This window comes from Mustela nivalis (genome assembly GCF_964662115.1).
Source record: "Mustela nivalis genome assembly, chromosome: 13".
Classification (NCBI taxonomy): domain Eukaryota; kingdom Metazoa; phylum Chordata; class Mammalia; order Carnivora; family Mustelidae; genus Mustela; species Mustela nivalis.
In genome coordinates, this window is record NC_139032.1 from 45,329,594 (window position 1) to 45,343,222 (window position 13,629).

The 13,629-nt window shown below is 41.9% G+C and overlaps 2 long non-coding RNA genes across 4 annotated transcripts in view; one reads left to right on the forward strand and one right to left on the reverse strand.

Annotated features, from left to right (window-relative positions):
- Window positions 1-13,629, reverse strand: part of LOC309846456 — a 644,888-nt gene that overhangs the window by 599,283 nt on the left and 31,976 nt on the right. The gene's annotated exons all lie outside the window — the stretch shown is intronic.
- Window positions 1-13,629, forward strand: part of LOC309846457 — a 54,890-nt gene that overhangs the window by 39,817 nt on the left and 1,444 nt on the right. For both annotated transcript variants that reach the window (XR_014301949.1, XR_014301950.1), the window contains one exon: window positions 9,235-9,371. This is a non-coding gene — a long non-coding RNA (uncharacterized lncRNA). The remainder of the gene's footprint in view (window positions 1-9,234; window positions 9,372-13,629) is intronic.

Genomic DNA, 13,629 nt, shown 5'->3' on the forward strand with positions numbered 1-13,629 from the left:
GGGGAGAGGTCTCCCTCCGGCATTGTTAGCTTCAGCAAATTTATTTACGAAAGCCAACTCAAAGGACACATTAGTGTTACTATACTTCCTTTTCTCGAATATCTCCCAGTTTAGGCCAGAGCCCTCATACATGTAGAAAGATGTTTGTTGCCATAATTGCCAGAGAATGTTCACTCACATTTATTTAGAATGAATCAATATCTCAGCTTATAGATTGAAATTAAGGTGTATTTTTTAAAGATTTATTTATTTGAGGGTGCCTGGGTGGCTCAGTGGGTTAAGCCACTGCCTTCAGCTCAGGTCATGATCTCGGGGTCCTGGGATCGAGTCCCGCATCGGGCTTTCTGCTCTGCAGGGAGCCTGCTTCCCTCTCTCTCTCTCTCTCTGCCTGCCTCTCCATCTACTTGTGATCTCTCTCTGTCAAATTTAAATAAATAAAATCTTAAAAAAAAAAGATTTATTTATTTGAGAAGGAGAGAGAAAGCATGCATGAGCTGGGAGAGGGGCACCGGGAGAGGGAGAGAATCTCAAGCAGACTTCCTGCTGAGCAGGGCTCTGACCCCGGGGGTGTGATCTCACCACCCTGAAGTCAGGACCTCAGCCAAAACCAAGAGTCAGATGCTTAACCAACTGAGCCACCCAGGTGCCCCTACACAGTTCTCTCTCTCTCTCTGCCATAGCCACAAGGAAAGTTTATTGTTATCTTGAAACACAAAGTGAATCATGTTTCTCTCCATGGTGGTTTCAAGATTTAGAACCATATTTGTGGTCCACCAAAAATATTGAGTCAATATTTCTGAAATCTTGATGGCACTAAGTCAGTTTGAGCTGCTATTTTTAAGTTGCCAGCTGTTTTCTGATTCATTTTTGAGAAGGACTCTTTTCTATGTTAAGAAAAATATTTTCATTTCTCTTTTGCAAAGGTAAAGCCAAAATCTTATTTCAGAGAACTTTGGACAGTATAAGAACTAAATATCTCTGAATGTGAAATTGAAATTGACCTCCTTTAGGGTACCCTTATCTGTGCAGATTTTTAGGCTGTTGTCTGGAAAAGGGGCCTGACACTGAGTGGAGGGGGAACATGATTTTCTTCCTAATTATTATCAGGCCCCAGTGAAAGTTGGGGTCTTGCACGTTCAATAGGGAAGTCAGAGTCAAAAATTCCTTTGTGGGAAATAAACCTTAAAAAGGGGGGGTCGGTGTTGCGAGGCACCTGGCTGACACAGTTGCTTAGGCATCCAACTCTTGGTTTAGACTCAGGTCATGATCTCAGGGTGGTGAGACTGAGCCCCCCATGGTGCTCCACGCTCAGAGCAGAGTCTGCTTGGGATTCTCTCTCCTTCTGCCACCTCTACTCACGCTCTCGCTCCCTAAAATAAATAAATAAATCTTTAAAAAATATATTCCTTTGTGGGAGATAAGCTGGAAGCAGCCCCTACACTGAGTCTAGGGTAAAGGATAAGGGAGTGTTAGGTTTGGCCTATGGATTCTAGAGGTTGTGACTATTTCTGTATAGAAATTCTATTGTGATAGTTCCTTCACTTGTAGTCAAGTCCTAATGTATTCTAGAAATTAGCCTCTGGTGTGCAATGCCCAGTGTTTGGAGGGAGGGAGTACAGGGAAAATAGCAGAGGGCAGGATGAAGCTGGTTCTGAGGCCAGAAGTGACCTGCTGAAGGAAGATGGCAGGCTGGGGCGCTTGGGTGGCTGTCAGTTAGGTGTCTGTCTTTGGCTCGGGTCATGATCTTGGGGGTCTTGGGATTGAGCCCTGCATCAACTCCCTGCTCCGCAGAGAGCCTACTTCTCTTTCTGCCCCTCCTCCTGCTCATGTTCTCTCTCTCTTTCTCTCAAATAGAGAAATCTTTAAAAAAAAATTTAAAGATAAACTAGGATGGGTAGGCTGAGGAGGTCGTCACTACATGACCATGATGACCAAGACAGGACTGTGGCATAAGGGGGCTTTCTGCAGGGCTCCAGATATACTCAGTGAATGGAACCTAGAGAACGAGAGACTGCCTCTGGTCCTGTGGAGAGGCCGCTTGGACTCTTGCTTAGCATATGATAGGGAATAACGATACACAAGGGCTGAAGTCACTGGAACTTGTAGCATATCAGAGCTTACAGCTTTATGGCATGCACTCAATGTATGTCGTCATCTTCCCATCTTACCCTTATTTTTTTTTCATTACTTTTATAATTTTATGTGTGTACTTAATTTTTTTGTGTTGTGAATCTACATTGTACTGAGTCTTGTGAATAACACCAGGAGGGGCAGATGGCATTGGCTAGAACTCAATGGTCAGAGAGGCGACTGAAGTGTTACCACCCTGTGCAGAGGCACCTTGGATGGGAAGATCCAGAGTGTTCCGGGGAAGAGAGAACAGCATGTATTGCTCTCCCTTTTATAAGTGAGCATGCCAGTGCCCTTGGCAAGAGACGCCTTGCTGCCAGGCAGTCAAAGTTTAGGTGTCTGCTTTTGCAGCAGCACAGGGAATACACCTCCCTATCACCTGGAGACCTTGAGACCAGTGGGAAGTTTGAGACCTTGCTGCAAGGGGAAGCTGGAGTTGGATGCAAGTTTCCCACTGGGATAGGGCGGAGGGCCAGGTCCAGCCAGCTCACCATCTGGTAATCCAGGGGGAGCACCTGAATTTTAAAAAAATTAATCCTTCTTGTCATTCTACACCATCTTTGGAAATTATCTTGAGCCCCTTTTGGAAGAAAGCTGGTTATAAAAATTAACTAAAAAATAATAATAATAAGGGCCCTGGGGTGCCTCAGTCAGTTAAGGGTCTTTGTTTTGGTTTAGGTCATGATCTCAGGGTTGTGAGAGAGAGCCCTGCATCAGGGTCCGTGCTGAGTGTGGAGCCTGCTTAAGATGCTCGCTCTCTCTCTTCCCTCTCTCCCTCTGTCCTCTCCTCTTTCTCTGTCTCTATAAAATAAAATAAAATGAAATAAAATAAAATAGAATAGAATAAAAATATAGTCATACTGACAATATTCCCCCCAGCCCCCCAAACCGGAATCATACTACCAAAAAGAATACTGTCCTTCAAAGTAGTGCTCCTTGGAGACTGTAGGCAACAGTGTCTGCATAATTCAGTACATGCCTGGACTTCTCTTTGGAAACCACCTTCAAAGCCATTGGTCGCGCACAGAACAAAATCATCATTTACTACCAACTGGACATTCTCTCCAAGTCTGCAGATCTTGATTCCTTCTTCTCTTCTTCCCTAACTTCTGCCCATTGAATGCACTCTCTCCTTCCTCTGTCTCTTCCTTGTTTTCTACACAAGCAGCAGGAACAGCTTGAACGGCCATACTGGGGCTGGTACTGGCTTCGAAGGGGAGGTGCTGGGAAAGGGGGCTCTGGGGTAGGTCGAGCTGGCGGTTAAGGAAATGAGCTGGAGGTTGCTTCAGGGGAAGTAATTGGTATGTAGGCTGCAAAGGGATAGTTTACAGCTGAGTGGTGCACTCCTGAATCATGGTAAGGTGAAACCACAGTAAGTCAAAAAGCTGTGAGTTTAGGAAAATCTATAGAGAGCTTCACACAAATGCCTTGTGTAGTCATTATTACCTTTGTTTTAAAGGAAATAGCAAGTTATTTAGGGCCTGGCAGAGCCTTATTACAAAGGTTTCTTGAATGTTAAAATGCTCCTAGTTTTGTATATCTGAAAAGTTATGCTTTTTTGGTTCTGTTTTATTTTGCTTTTTTTCCGTCTCGCAGTAGTATCAGAAAAACATTCCCCCAAAGCCCAAGTACGATAGTGAAAAGCCAAGAGACAGCCAGCAGAGGGCGCATGGATTAGGATGAAGGGTCTCGAGTCCACTGCTTTTCCTTTCTTCTTTCTAATTTCCTTAGGCATAAGAAGTATTTAAATATGAATTCAAAGGTCAGCATTTGAAATTTTTATATTCTTCTTTGTTTTCAGGATTTAAGTATTTGTAGAAAAGAACGAGTTGAATTTGTAAAATAATAGTAGTGAAAAAATAATATTTCACAATCACCTTGATCCCCTTTTTTTTCAATATGAAAATGCTCTCTCCATAGTCTCTCTTACACCTGGCTCTCAACACTGCTTTCCTTGATTATCAAAACAAGATATCATTCTGAAAAAGAAAGGAGAAAAACAAAGAGCGAAACAACGATAACCGCAAAGCCCCATGAGTCAAATACTAATTATGACTTGATTTATTTTCTTCTGCTCTTCTCCCATGCACCCATGCACCTTTTCCTATTCGAGATTGTAAAGAAGCACTATAAGGGGATTACTTTTTTAAAGGAGCACTTACGGCACATGTGCAATGTGGTGAGATGTATTCTTCTAGTCTGAACATAGGGATCCAAGGCTTCCAAGACTAGAGTGATGTAACAGGCCTCAGAGAAGCAGGGCAGTAACCCAGTGGGGGTTAGCTTACAGACTTACATCATGTATCCCTCAAAGCTGTTGTCTGGTTGGGTTGGTGAGCTGCTGCACATAGGTAGCATCCTTATTGGCTAAAGAGGTTTAACTTTCCTTATGTCTACTTATGTATAGTAACCACTGACGTAGACACTGATCCCTGGACCAGTATGTCATGGCTGGGGTAATGGGGCTGATTTTCCTCATCACCTAGTGTATTCTCAACCTATGTACAAATTAGGTTATATAGGAGGCCAGATGAAAAAAGTTGATGGGCTTTAGGGTGGTAGCTATGAAAAAGATTAAAAAAAAAAAAAAAGTCAGATTCTTGATCTATTTAGAAGACAGAGCCAGCGCTGTTTACATGAATATGGGAAATGAGAAGAAGGGAAGTCAAGGATGGCTTGAGCAATTGCAATACTGGGGAAGTCATTTACTGAACAGGGAGGCTGCAGGAGGAAGAGATTTGAAGGGAATAAGAATAGTATTTCGGATATGTTAAGTTGGAAGTTTACGTTAAATATCAAACCAAATAGGTCCAACATACAAATCTTGGGTTTTGGGGTGTCTGGGTGGCTCAGTCGTTAAGCCTCTGCCTTCGTCTTGGGTCATGGTCACAAGGTCCTGGGATCCAGCCCCCCCGGGATAGGTCCAACGTACAAATCTTGGGTTTTGGGGTGTCTGGGTGGCTCAGTCGTTAAGCCTCTGCCTTTGTCTTGGGTCATGGTCGCAAGGTCCTGGGATCCAGCCCCCCCGGGGGCTCCCTGCTCCGCAGGAAGCCTGCTTCTCTCTCTCCCACTCCCCTGCTTGTGTTCCCTCACTTGCTGTCTCTCTCTCTCTCTCTGTCAAATAAATAAATAAATAAATTATCTTTTTTTAAAAACCCAACAACAACAATTCTTGGATTTTAGGAGAGCGGTAACAGGTAGAGATATAATTTAGGAATCATTGATGGGAGATGTAGTATAGTATAAGATACAGTCTTGAGGGGCACCTGGGTGGCTCAGTGGGTTAAAGCCTCTGCCTTCGGCTCAGGTCATGATCTCAGGGTCCTGGGATCGAGCCCTACATCGGGGCTGAGCAGAGAGCCTGCTTCCCTCTCTCTCTCTGCCTGCCTCTCTACCTACTTGTGATCTCTGTCTGTCAAATAAATAAATAAAGTCTTAAAAAAAAAAGATATAGTTCTTGAGAGCAGGCAAATTACAGCCAGAGTGCCTGGGTTCACGCCTTGGCTCCGTCTTCTATTAGCTGTGACTCTGGGCAAATTATTTCATTTTTCTGTGCCTCAGTTTTTCTTATAAGATGGCAATAATACTATGAACCATTGTGCAGGTTGATTAGTATATGTAATATATTTAGAGTGGGGCACAGAGTAGGAGTGTCAGTCATTAATCCTATTATTATCATGTAAGTTCAGTTGGTATTTACAGCCATGTTTCTCAATGAGATCACCTGAGTCTAGCCAGACAAGATGTTGCAAGACTGAGACCTGAGACGCTACAATCTTAATAGACCGAAGGAAGAAGAAAAGGGATCAGGGGAGCAGACTGAATCGTGAAAGGGATGAGAAGGAAAGGAGAAATAATGTTGTCGGAAGTCAAGTGAGCATTTTCTAGAAGGAAGCAGATGTAAAAGTATCAAGTGCTATGGAGAAGTTTAATAAGATGAATTCTCAGAACAACCTGCTGAGTTTGGCAACATAGGGACCCTAGGGGATACTACAGGAGTTACGCCCACCTGCAAGGTAGAGAGCAATAAAGAGCTCACATGCAAAGAATAAAGTTACAGAATTGTATCTTTATACTCTAGAATTGCACACATTTTTGGCAAGATGCCCCCACTAGGACCTCTCCTTAGAGACTGAAATTTCTGAGGGAACAGCCAATTCCTAATTCCCATGCTGTGCTCACTGAGGGGCACACACTTACCGAGTGGAAATTGCCAGCACCATTTTGGAAGTTATTTTTCTCATTTTATGTTTCGTTGGGGCCAGAGCATTGAGTTTGCACGAGTTCAGTGCTGTGATACCACTATTCTGCAAGCTAAGGCAACACTTGCCATAAACGACTGCCCAGGGTGGTTTTCTCAAATGGAGGTTGGAGAGTAGTGGGTCCTTTGAGTTTCACGGATTCTCCTGAAGTACATTGGGCACATGCCCTCCTTTCCTCGTGGTGTGAAATCACGAGACTTTCTCCATGTTTTGAACATTTTCGGAAACATCATTTTTAATAATCTTTTAATAATTCAACCTATGACTCTTCCATAATTCATTTAACTATTCCTCTTTTGCATGTTGATGGTGTTTACATTTTTTAATTGCTGTAAGCACCACCAAAATAACCTGTCCCACATTCATCTTTGCTTTCGCTCTGATTATTTTCTGGATTGGGGGTGGTAGTCCTCGAAAGTGGGATAAAGCGTGAATATTTTAAAGACTCTCGATAAGCTGTTCAGCGGCTTTCCAGAAATATTATACTCTTATAAGATAATGCCAACAGAGAGAGTGCCCATCCCAAAACACTCTGGCCACTATTGAACATGCATGTGTAAGTCATTGCTATTTTTATTAGTGAAAAAAGGTATCTCACTGCTGTTTTCATTTTCAGCTTGAAGTTTAACATCTTTATTTGCTCAGGAAGCATTGCAGTTTTTCTTCTGAGACCTTTATGTATTTGTTCCTTTACACCTCTTTAGTTTTTGGTATTTATGATTATATGTTATCTTGATATTAGTGTGACATCTCTTCTTCATGAGTGGTAGCTTTTAAGACTAGAACTACATCTATCCCCTAAACTTTCCTTAGTCCCCTGACAAAGTAAGGGAGAAAAAACTTGGTATAAGAAAGCATACCAAAATCATAGTTCTGATTTTAGTAGAAGACTCAGTATCCCCCACTATCCGTTTTAACCCACTAGAAGTTCGGTCCCTCTGTAACAACTTTCTGGGACTTGACAAGGATGGCCTTAGGAGGTGGCAAAAAATGGAGAATCAGCTTTTACCCTTTCCTTCTTGGGCAAAAGTAAAGATATACAAGTTACATATGTTATGATATATAAGAAGACATATAAGAAAATATATAGTGTAGAAGGGTATGTAAGAAGATACATACATTGTAAAGATATACAAAAAGCCAACCCATAGATTGGAACATTGACCTCAGTAATTCAAATAAAAGCAAAGAGCAAAGGGCATTGAATAATGTCTGGAAAATGACATGCTTGAAAATCCCATTTTGAGCAGTGCTTCCCTGAACGAAAAGGATAGTTCGCAGAGGCAGATGAAATGTGATTCCTGTTGGGACTCCCCCAGTTCCATTAGATAGGCAGAAAGATTGATGAAAATAGTTGCCGTCTAAGAGAAACTGGTTAGACAGTTGTGACTTAGAACATGAAATGATTAAAATTACCTAATACAAGAATTACAGCAATAAGGATTTCATCAATTGTTTTAAGAAGCCCTGGAACGTTTAATAGGAATATCGTGTTTCACTGGGCAGTTGTCTCTACTCCTTCAAGATATTGGGATTTGCCAGTCTAAACATTTCATCTCTCCCAGTACTGACTCACTGAAATGACTCTGGATTTCTGGTATCGTAAACACTGTGTCCAGACTGGAATTATATATAGAAGCAACAAATGCTTTCCTGAATGTGTACGAGTCAAAGTTTTGCAAGTTTAATAAAGTTTTTTTAATATGGTCATAAATTAGGAAATTTATATTGTAAGCAGCCATTAAAATAAAATATGGTATAGTGTTTTATAAAGCAAATAACTATTTTATTTTAAAGATTTACTTATTTATTTTTAGAGAGAGACAGCTTGCCTGGAAGTATGTGCATGTGAGCTGGGGGAGGGGCAGAAAGAGAGGGAGAGAGAGAAACCCAAGAAGACCCTGATGAATGTGGGGCTTGATCTCAGGACCCTGAGATCATGCTCTGAGCCAAAATCAGGAGTAAGACACTCAACCAACTGAAGCATCCAGGTGCCCTACAAAGAACTATTTTATGAGCAAAGAATTCCCACCTAATTTATTGGCTAATGGTGAACTTGCTCTAGTTGTTTCCTGTGTGGGGGGCTCTGTTCCCTCATCTGTAAAATAATGTGTCTTTACATCACTCTAGATGTATCTCTAAGGTTACTCCCACTCAGATGTTCTTGGTTAGTACTACAGAAAGACAGAAATTGGCCTTGTTAGAGCTCTCCTCTGTAAAGTGGGCCACTTATTCTAGAAGTCTGGGATGGTCAATGTACCTAATTTAGAAATTTATCTCTAATGGTGTTTTTTACTTTGGGCTTTATGGAAAGAACATGTATTCGTTTAGAATAGCTGACTAAAACTGTCGAATTTCTTTTTAAGGAATTCAATGTTTATGAACAATATTCCTTAAGAGGTTTGTGTCCTCTACCACATACTACAAAATGTCTACTATTATTGCTCCCTGATGATATTGGAGGATGAAGAGCTTCTTGTTCTGTGTACACTAGCCTGAGGCTATATATAGGTTCTGTGTTTTTTGCTATTCTGAACACTATTCTATAGTTTGAAAAGGAGGCAGTGAATAAGTTCTCCTCTCTCCACATTTTTTAATTTGGAGGTTTGTCATTGTGTGATCTATGTTAGCCAACTCTTTGTTGGAAATGACTAAAATGCAATTCAAATGTGTGTGTGTGTGTGTGTGTGTGTGTGCGCGCGCGCGCGTGGGCGTGCATAAAGTTCACATAAGGAAATTTTGGGACGGACAGGGCTGGGGCAGGCCAGTGGGATGATGAAAATTCTTTCAGGACTCTGTCTCTCATTTCTCTTTCTTTCTACATGTCCACTTTATCCCGCAGGTGGCAGGGGAGTATATGGTTGTCTCTGGGGACATATTCTTATAGCTCTTGGCAAGAAAAGACAGAAGAAGGACTGTGATTGGACTGACTTAAAGGACACTGCTGTCCTGACCCTTCACTAGGGCCAGCTGTGTGAGGTATGGTGGATCGCTTGGCCAGGATGAGGAGTGGGCACTCCCTCCATAATAAGGAAGAACATTTCTTCAGTGGAAGGGGAACTATGATATTACTGGAAGGAAGGCAGGGGTCTGGGTAGACACAGATAATGATGTTCACATGATAATCAGCTTCCAATGGATGATGATGAAGATATTTTTGTGTGCAGAGAAATCGACAACTTATAAAATTGTAGAGTTCTTCACATACTTTCACATATACCATGTCTGTTGATTCTCACAAAAGTCCCATAAAATTTGGTTGCTATTCCCATTTTACAGGTGAGAAAACAAGCTCAGAGTCCAGCTAGCATGTGCTGTAGTGGTCATTAAGCACTTAATTAATATTTAAGGTAATTTTAATTGGGCAAATTTTAAGTGGGCTTTTTGCATTGTCACCTTGTAGACAGGGTGTGGTTCCATTATGTTTTAATATTTCTGAAAAATGTTTATATAATAGTATCTTTTTTTTCAAGTTCATTTCTGGGGTACCTGGGGGGCACAGTCAGTTAAGTGTCTGACTCTTGGTTTTGGCTCAGGACATGATCTCAGAGTCATGGGATCGAGCCCCACGTCAGGCTTCACACTTGGTGCAGAGTCTGCATGAGATTCTCTTCTCCCTCTCCCTCTCCTCCTCCCACTGCTCTCTCTCTCTCAAATAAGTAATTCTTTAAAGTTCGTTTCTTAGCAGGTGCAAATGACTTATCTATTGATAAGCTTCCTTTCACTGCCTTTGCCTAAATTTGCTGTTCTTCTTTCTACAGTCCCCCAATGTCTTGATCTTTCTTGCTTACTGACAAAACCCAAAGTGACTGAGAAGTGTGCATCAAGCAGCCCAATTTTGTCTTCTATGTCATTCAGTGCCTCCAGCTTTGAGTATGTAATCTGACTGTCTCAGTTTAGAACGATTCCATCTTGGTGGCACTAGTTTTATGTGTAAGTTGTTTATTTTTGATTCTCGTGGTGTTTCATTAAATATACCACTTATTTGTAGGCTCAAGGCATATCCTAGAAGAGTGGAAATGAGAAAGGCTTGTATTTAGATAAATATGGTTCTAATGTGGGTTACTGCTTCCTAATGTCTGAGATTAGAGGAGTCAGGAAAGCCGACTCTCTCTGAGTGATATGAAGTTGGACATTCATTCCCAGGAGAGAACATGCTACTTCTGGTGGTCCCAGCATCTTGCTGTCATTCTTACCATATATCTGGGGAAATCCTGGATGACTTCCAAACCTACATAGTGATTCATTCTACACCTTTTGTTTCTTTCCACATTTTCCTTCACTCTCTCTAAGCCACGGACTCTTAAGGTTGTACTGTAGACATTACTAATACTCACTAAACCACGTTTTGAAATCTCTATTTGAAGCATTCTTCTCTCTATCCATTACCTCTTATCCTTCCTCCTCAGTTACTCTGGTATTCCAGCAGGTCCTCATTCCACCGAAGTTCTAACCCTGTCCTATTATGTCTTCTCTTTCCCTCACTTCATGTTCTCACTTCTCTTCTCACACAGCTTAAGAGTCTAGAGATCACCAATATAACTACTCCCTTATAAGCCTCTCTTTTTTTTTAAAGATTTTATTTATTTATTTGACAGACAGAGATCTCAAGTAGGCAGAGAGGCAGGTAGAGAGAGAGGAGGAAGCAGGCTCTCCACTGAGCAGAGCCCGATGCAGGGCTTGATCTCAGGACCCTGAGATCATGACCTCAGCCGAAGGCAGAGGCTTTAACCCACTGAGCCACTCAGGTGCCCCCCTTATAAGCCTCTTTAAGCCCTGCACCCCTCTCTTCCTCTCTCATCATTGTCTTGGAAAATGCCTACTCAGTTTAAACTTAACTCTCTGCTAGGACCCAAGTCAAACACTGGAGAGATGGGATGGAAGCCATTTTGTAACCTAGACTCAGAAGTTGCATCACTTCTGCTATATTCTATTAAAAAGCAAGTCAGTAAAGAGGTGCTTGGGGGCTCACTCAGTTAAGCATCCAACTCAGTCTCAGCTCAGGTCTTGATGTTGGGGCAAGCCCTGAGTTCAAGCAGTGCATTGGGCTGGGAACCTGCTTTAAATGAATGAAAGAATGCAAATCAGTAAGTTCAATCTATGGGCAAGGGGAGGGGACTGCACATGAGCATGGATACCAGGGAGAAAGACTGACAGGGGGCCATCTTAGAGGCTGGCTACTACATGAAAGTTGCCAGTGACCCATTTCTTACCAGTGCCAATAGGCAATTTTCTGTCCTCTGCTCACTTAACCTCTCAGTGGCGTTTGATACAGATGATTACCTCTTCTATATGACATTGAGTCTCTAGGTTTCTGAGACAGCATTTTGGTTGGGTTTCCCTCATTAGTGATTCCTTCTCTATGACCTCTGTGTATTAGAATGCCTGAAGGCTCTGTCCTTGGCTTCTAATTTTGATATCCACATTCAGGTGTCTCATTCTACTCCATGGCATTGAATCTCATTTAGGTGCTGACAAGTCTCAAATCTATGGTACTCCAGTATCTTTCTGAAAAGCTCTAGCATCATATATCCAATTGCTTACTCTGCATCTGTTTCCACTTAGATGTCTGATAAGCATCTCAAACTTCATGTATCTAAAGGAGAACTATTGATTTCTCCCAAATCCCCTTCCTTCCCCATCATCTCCTATCCCAGTATCCACCACTGCTCAAATAAACATCCTGAATTTCAGCTGGTGCTTGACCTTGATGACAGTCGATGTGACTGTCAGGAAATGGGAGATCTGATTCTGTTCATTTTTGAGATTTGTGGAGCGTGAGCTTTGGAAAGACAAAGAACATGACTAGAAAATAGCTACTATTGATAAGAATACTACTGGATCCCTGGCATTATTCTAGGTGAATTAAATTTATTTTCTTTTAATGCAGTCCTTCCAACAATAACAAAAATATTATCCTCATTTTGCAGATGAGGAAACTGAGTCTCAGGGGGTTTTACGTGGGTTGTATTTAATTAAGATCTCATTGTTGGTGGCACCGAGGATTAAGTTCAACTACAAGTGACAGTAGTGGCTAAAACATGTCATATTTATTTTACTCCTGCAGCCACCTGGGGCTGGTATGGTGGCTTCATATCCATCCGACTCTGTGGCTCATGTTGCTCTCTATCCTCCACACAAGGTTTCCATCTGATGGTCTAAGACGGTTACTCTAGCATCAGCTTTCATGGTCTCCCATCTGCCAACAGAAAGCAAAAACAGACAGGAGAGAGAAATCCCTTCTCCTAAGGACACTTCTTGGGAGTTACACTACTTGTTTTGGTTCATCAGGCTGCTTGAGCAACTTAACTATAAACAGGGAGATTTATAAACAATAGAAATTTATTTCATACAGTTCTGAGAACTGGGAAGACTAAGATCAAGGTGCCAACAAATCTGATGTCTGGTGAGAACCCTCTTCCTGGTTCACACTCAGCTGTGTCCTTATGTAGCAGAAGAGGCAAGAGAGCTCTCTTGGGTCTCTTTCATAAGGGCACTAATCCCATTCAGGAGGTCTTCACCCTCGCTGATCTAATCACCTTCCACAGGCCCTACATACTACTAATACTACTAATACATGTTGAGGGTTGGGATTTTAACACGTGATTGAGAGGACACAAACATTCACTCTATAGCAACCACCAACTAGAACTTAATCTCCAAAGCCCTGCACAGCTATAAGGGAAACTGGAAACATAGTCTGCCACTATAGGGATGCCAACCCAAGGCTGTTCTTAAGATCACAACTTTCTGTCATCCCATACTCTGCCTCTGAGTCCCTTAGCGGCTGAGGGTTCCAGAGACAGCTTTACCATACATCTTGTGGCAGACTGTGTGCCCCTTAAACTCAGCCTCTGTCACATATGCTGTAGTGAGGGCTTGGTTTTTTCCTCAGCTTCTTGCTCCCTCTGGATTTTGAATGCCTTTTTATTTAAGTAAGCTGTATGCTTGATGCGGGGCTTGAACTCATAACCCAAAGATCAAGAGTCATGAGCGCTACTGACTGAGTCAGCCAGGAGGTCCTTGAATACTTTTATATACTCATATGTTATAGTTACTTGTTTTCAGTTTTCATGAATCAAACATTGGCTAATTAGTAAGGTTTGTTACATAAATAACTGACTTAGCAAACAACACAATTTTGTTTCTGTATTTCTAGCACATTGTCTGGCCTTTTACAGATATTAAACAGATACATGGACGGACGGACGGATGGATGGATGGATGGATGGAAAAT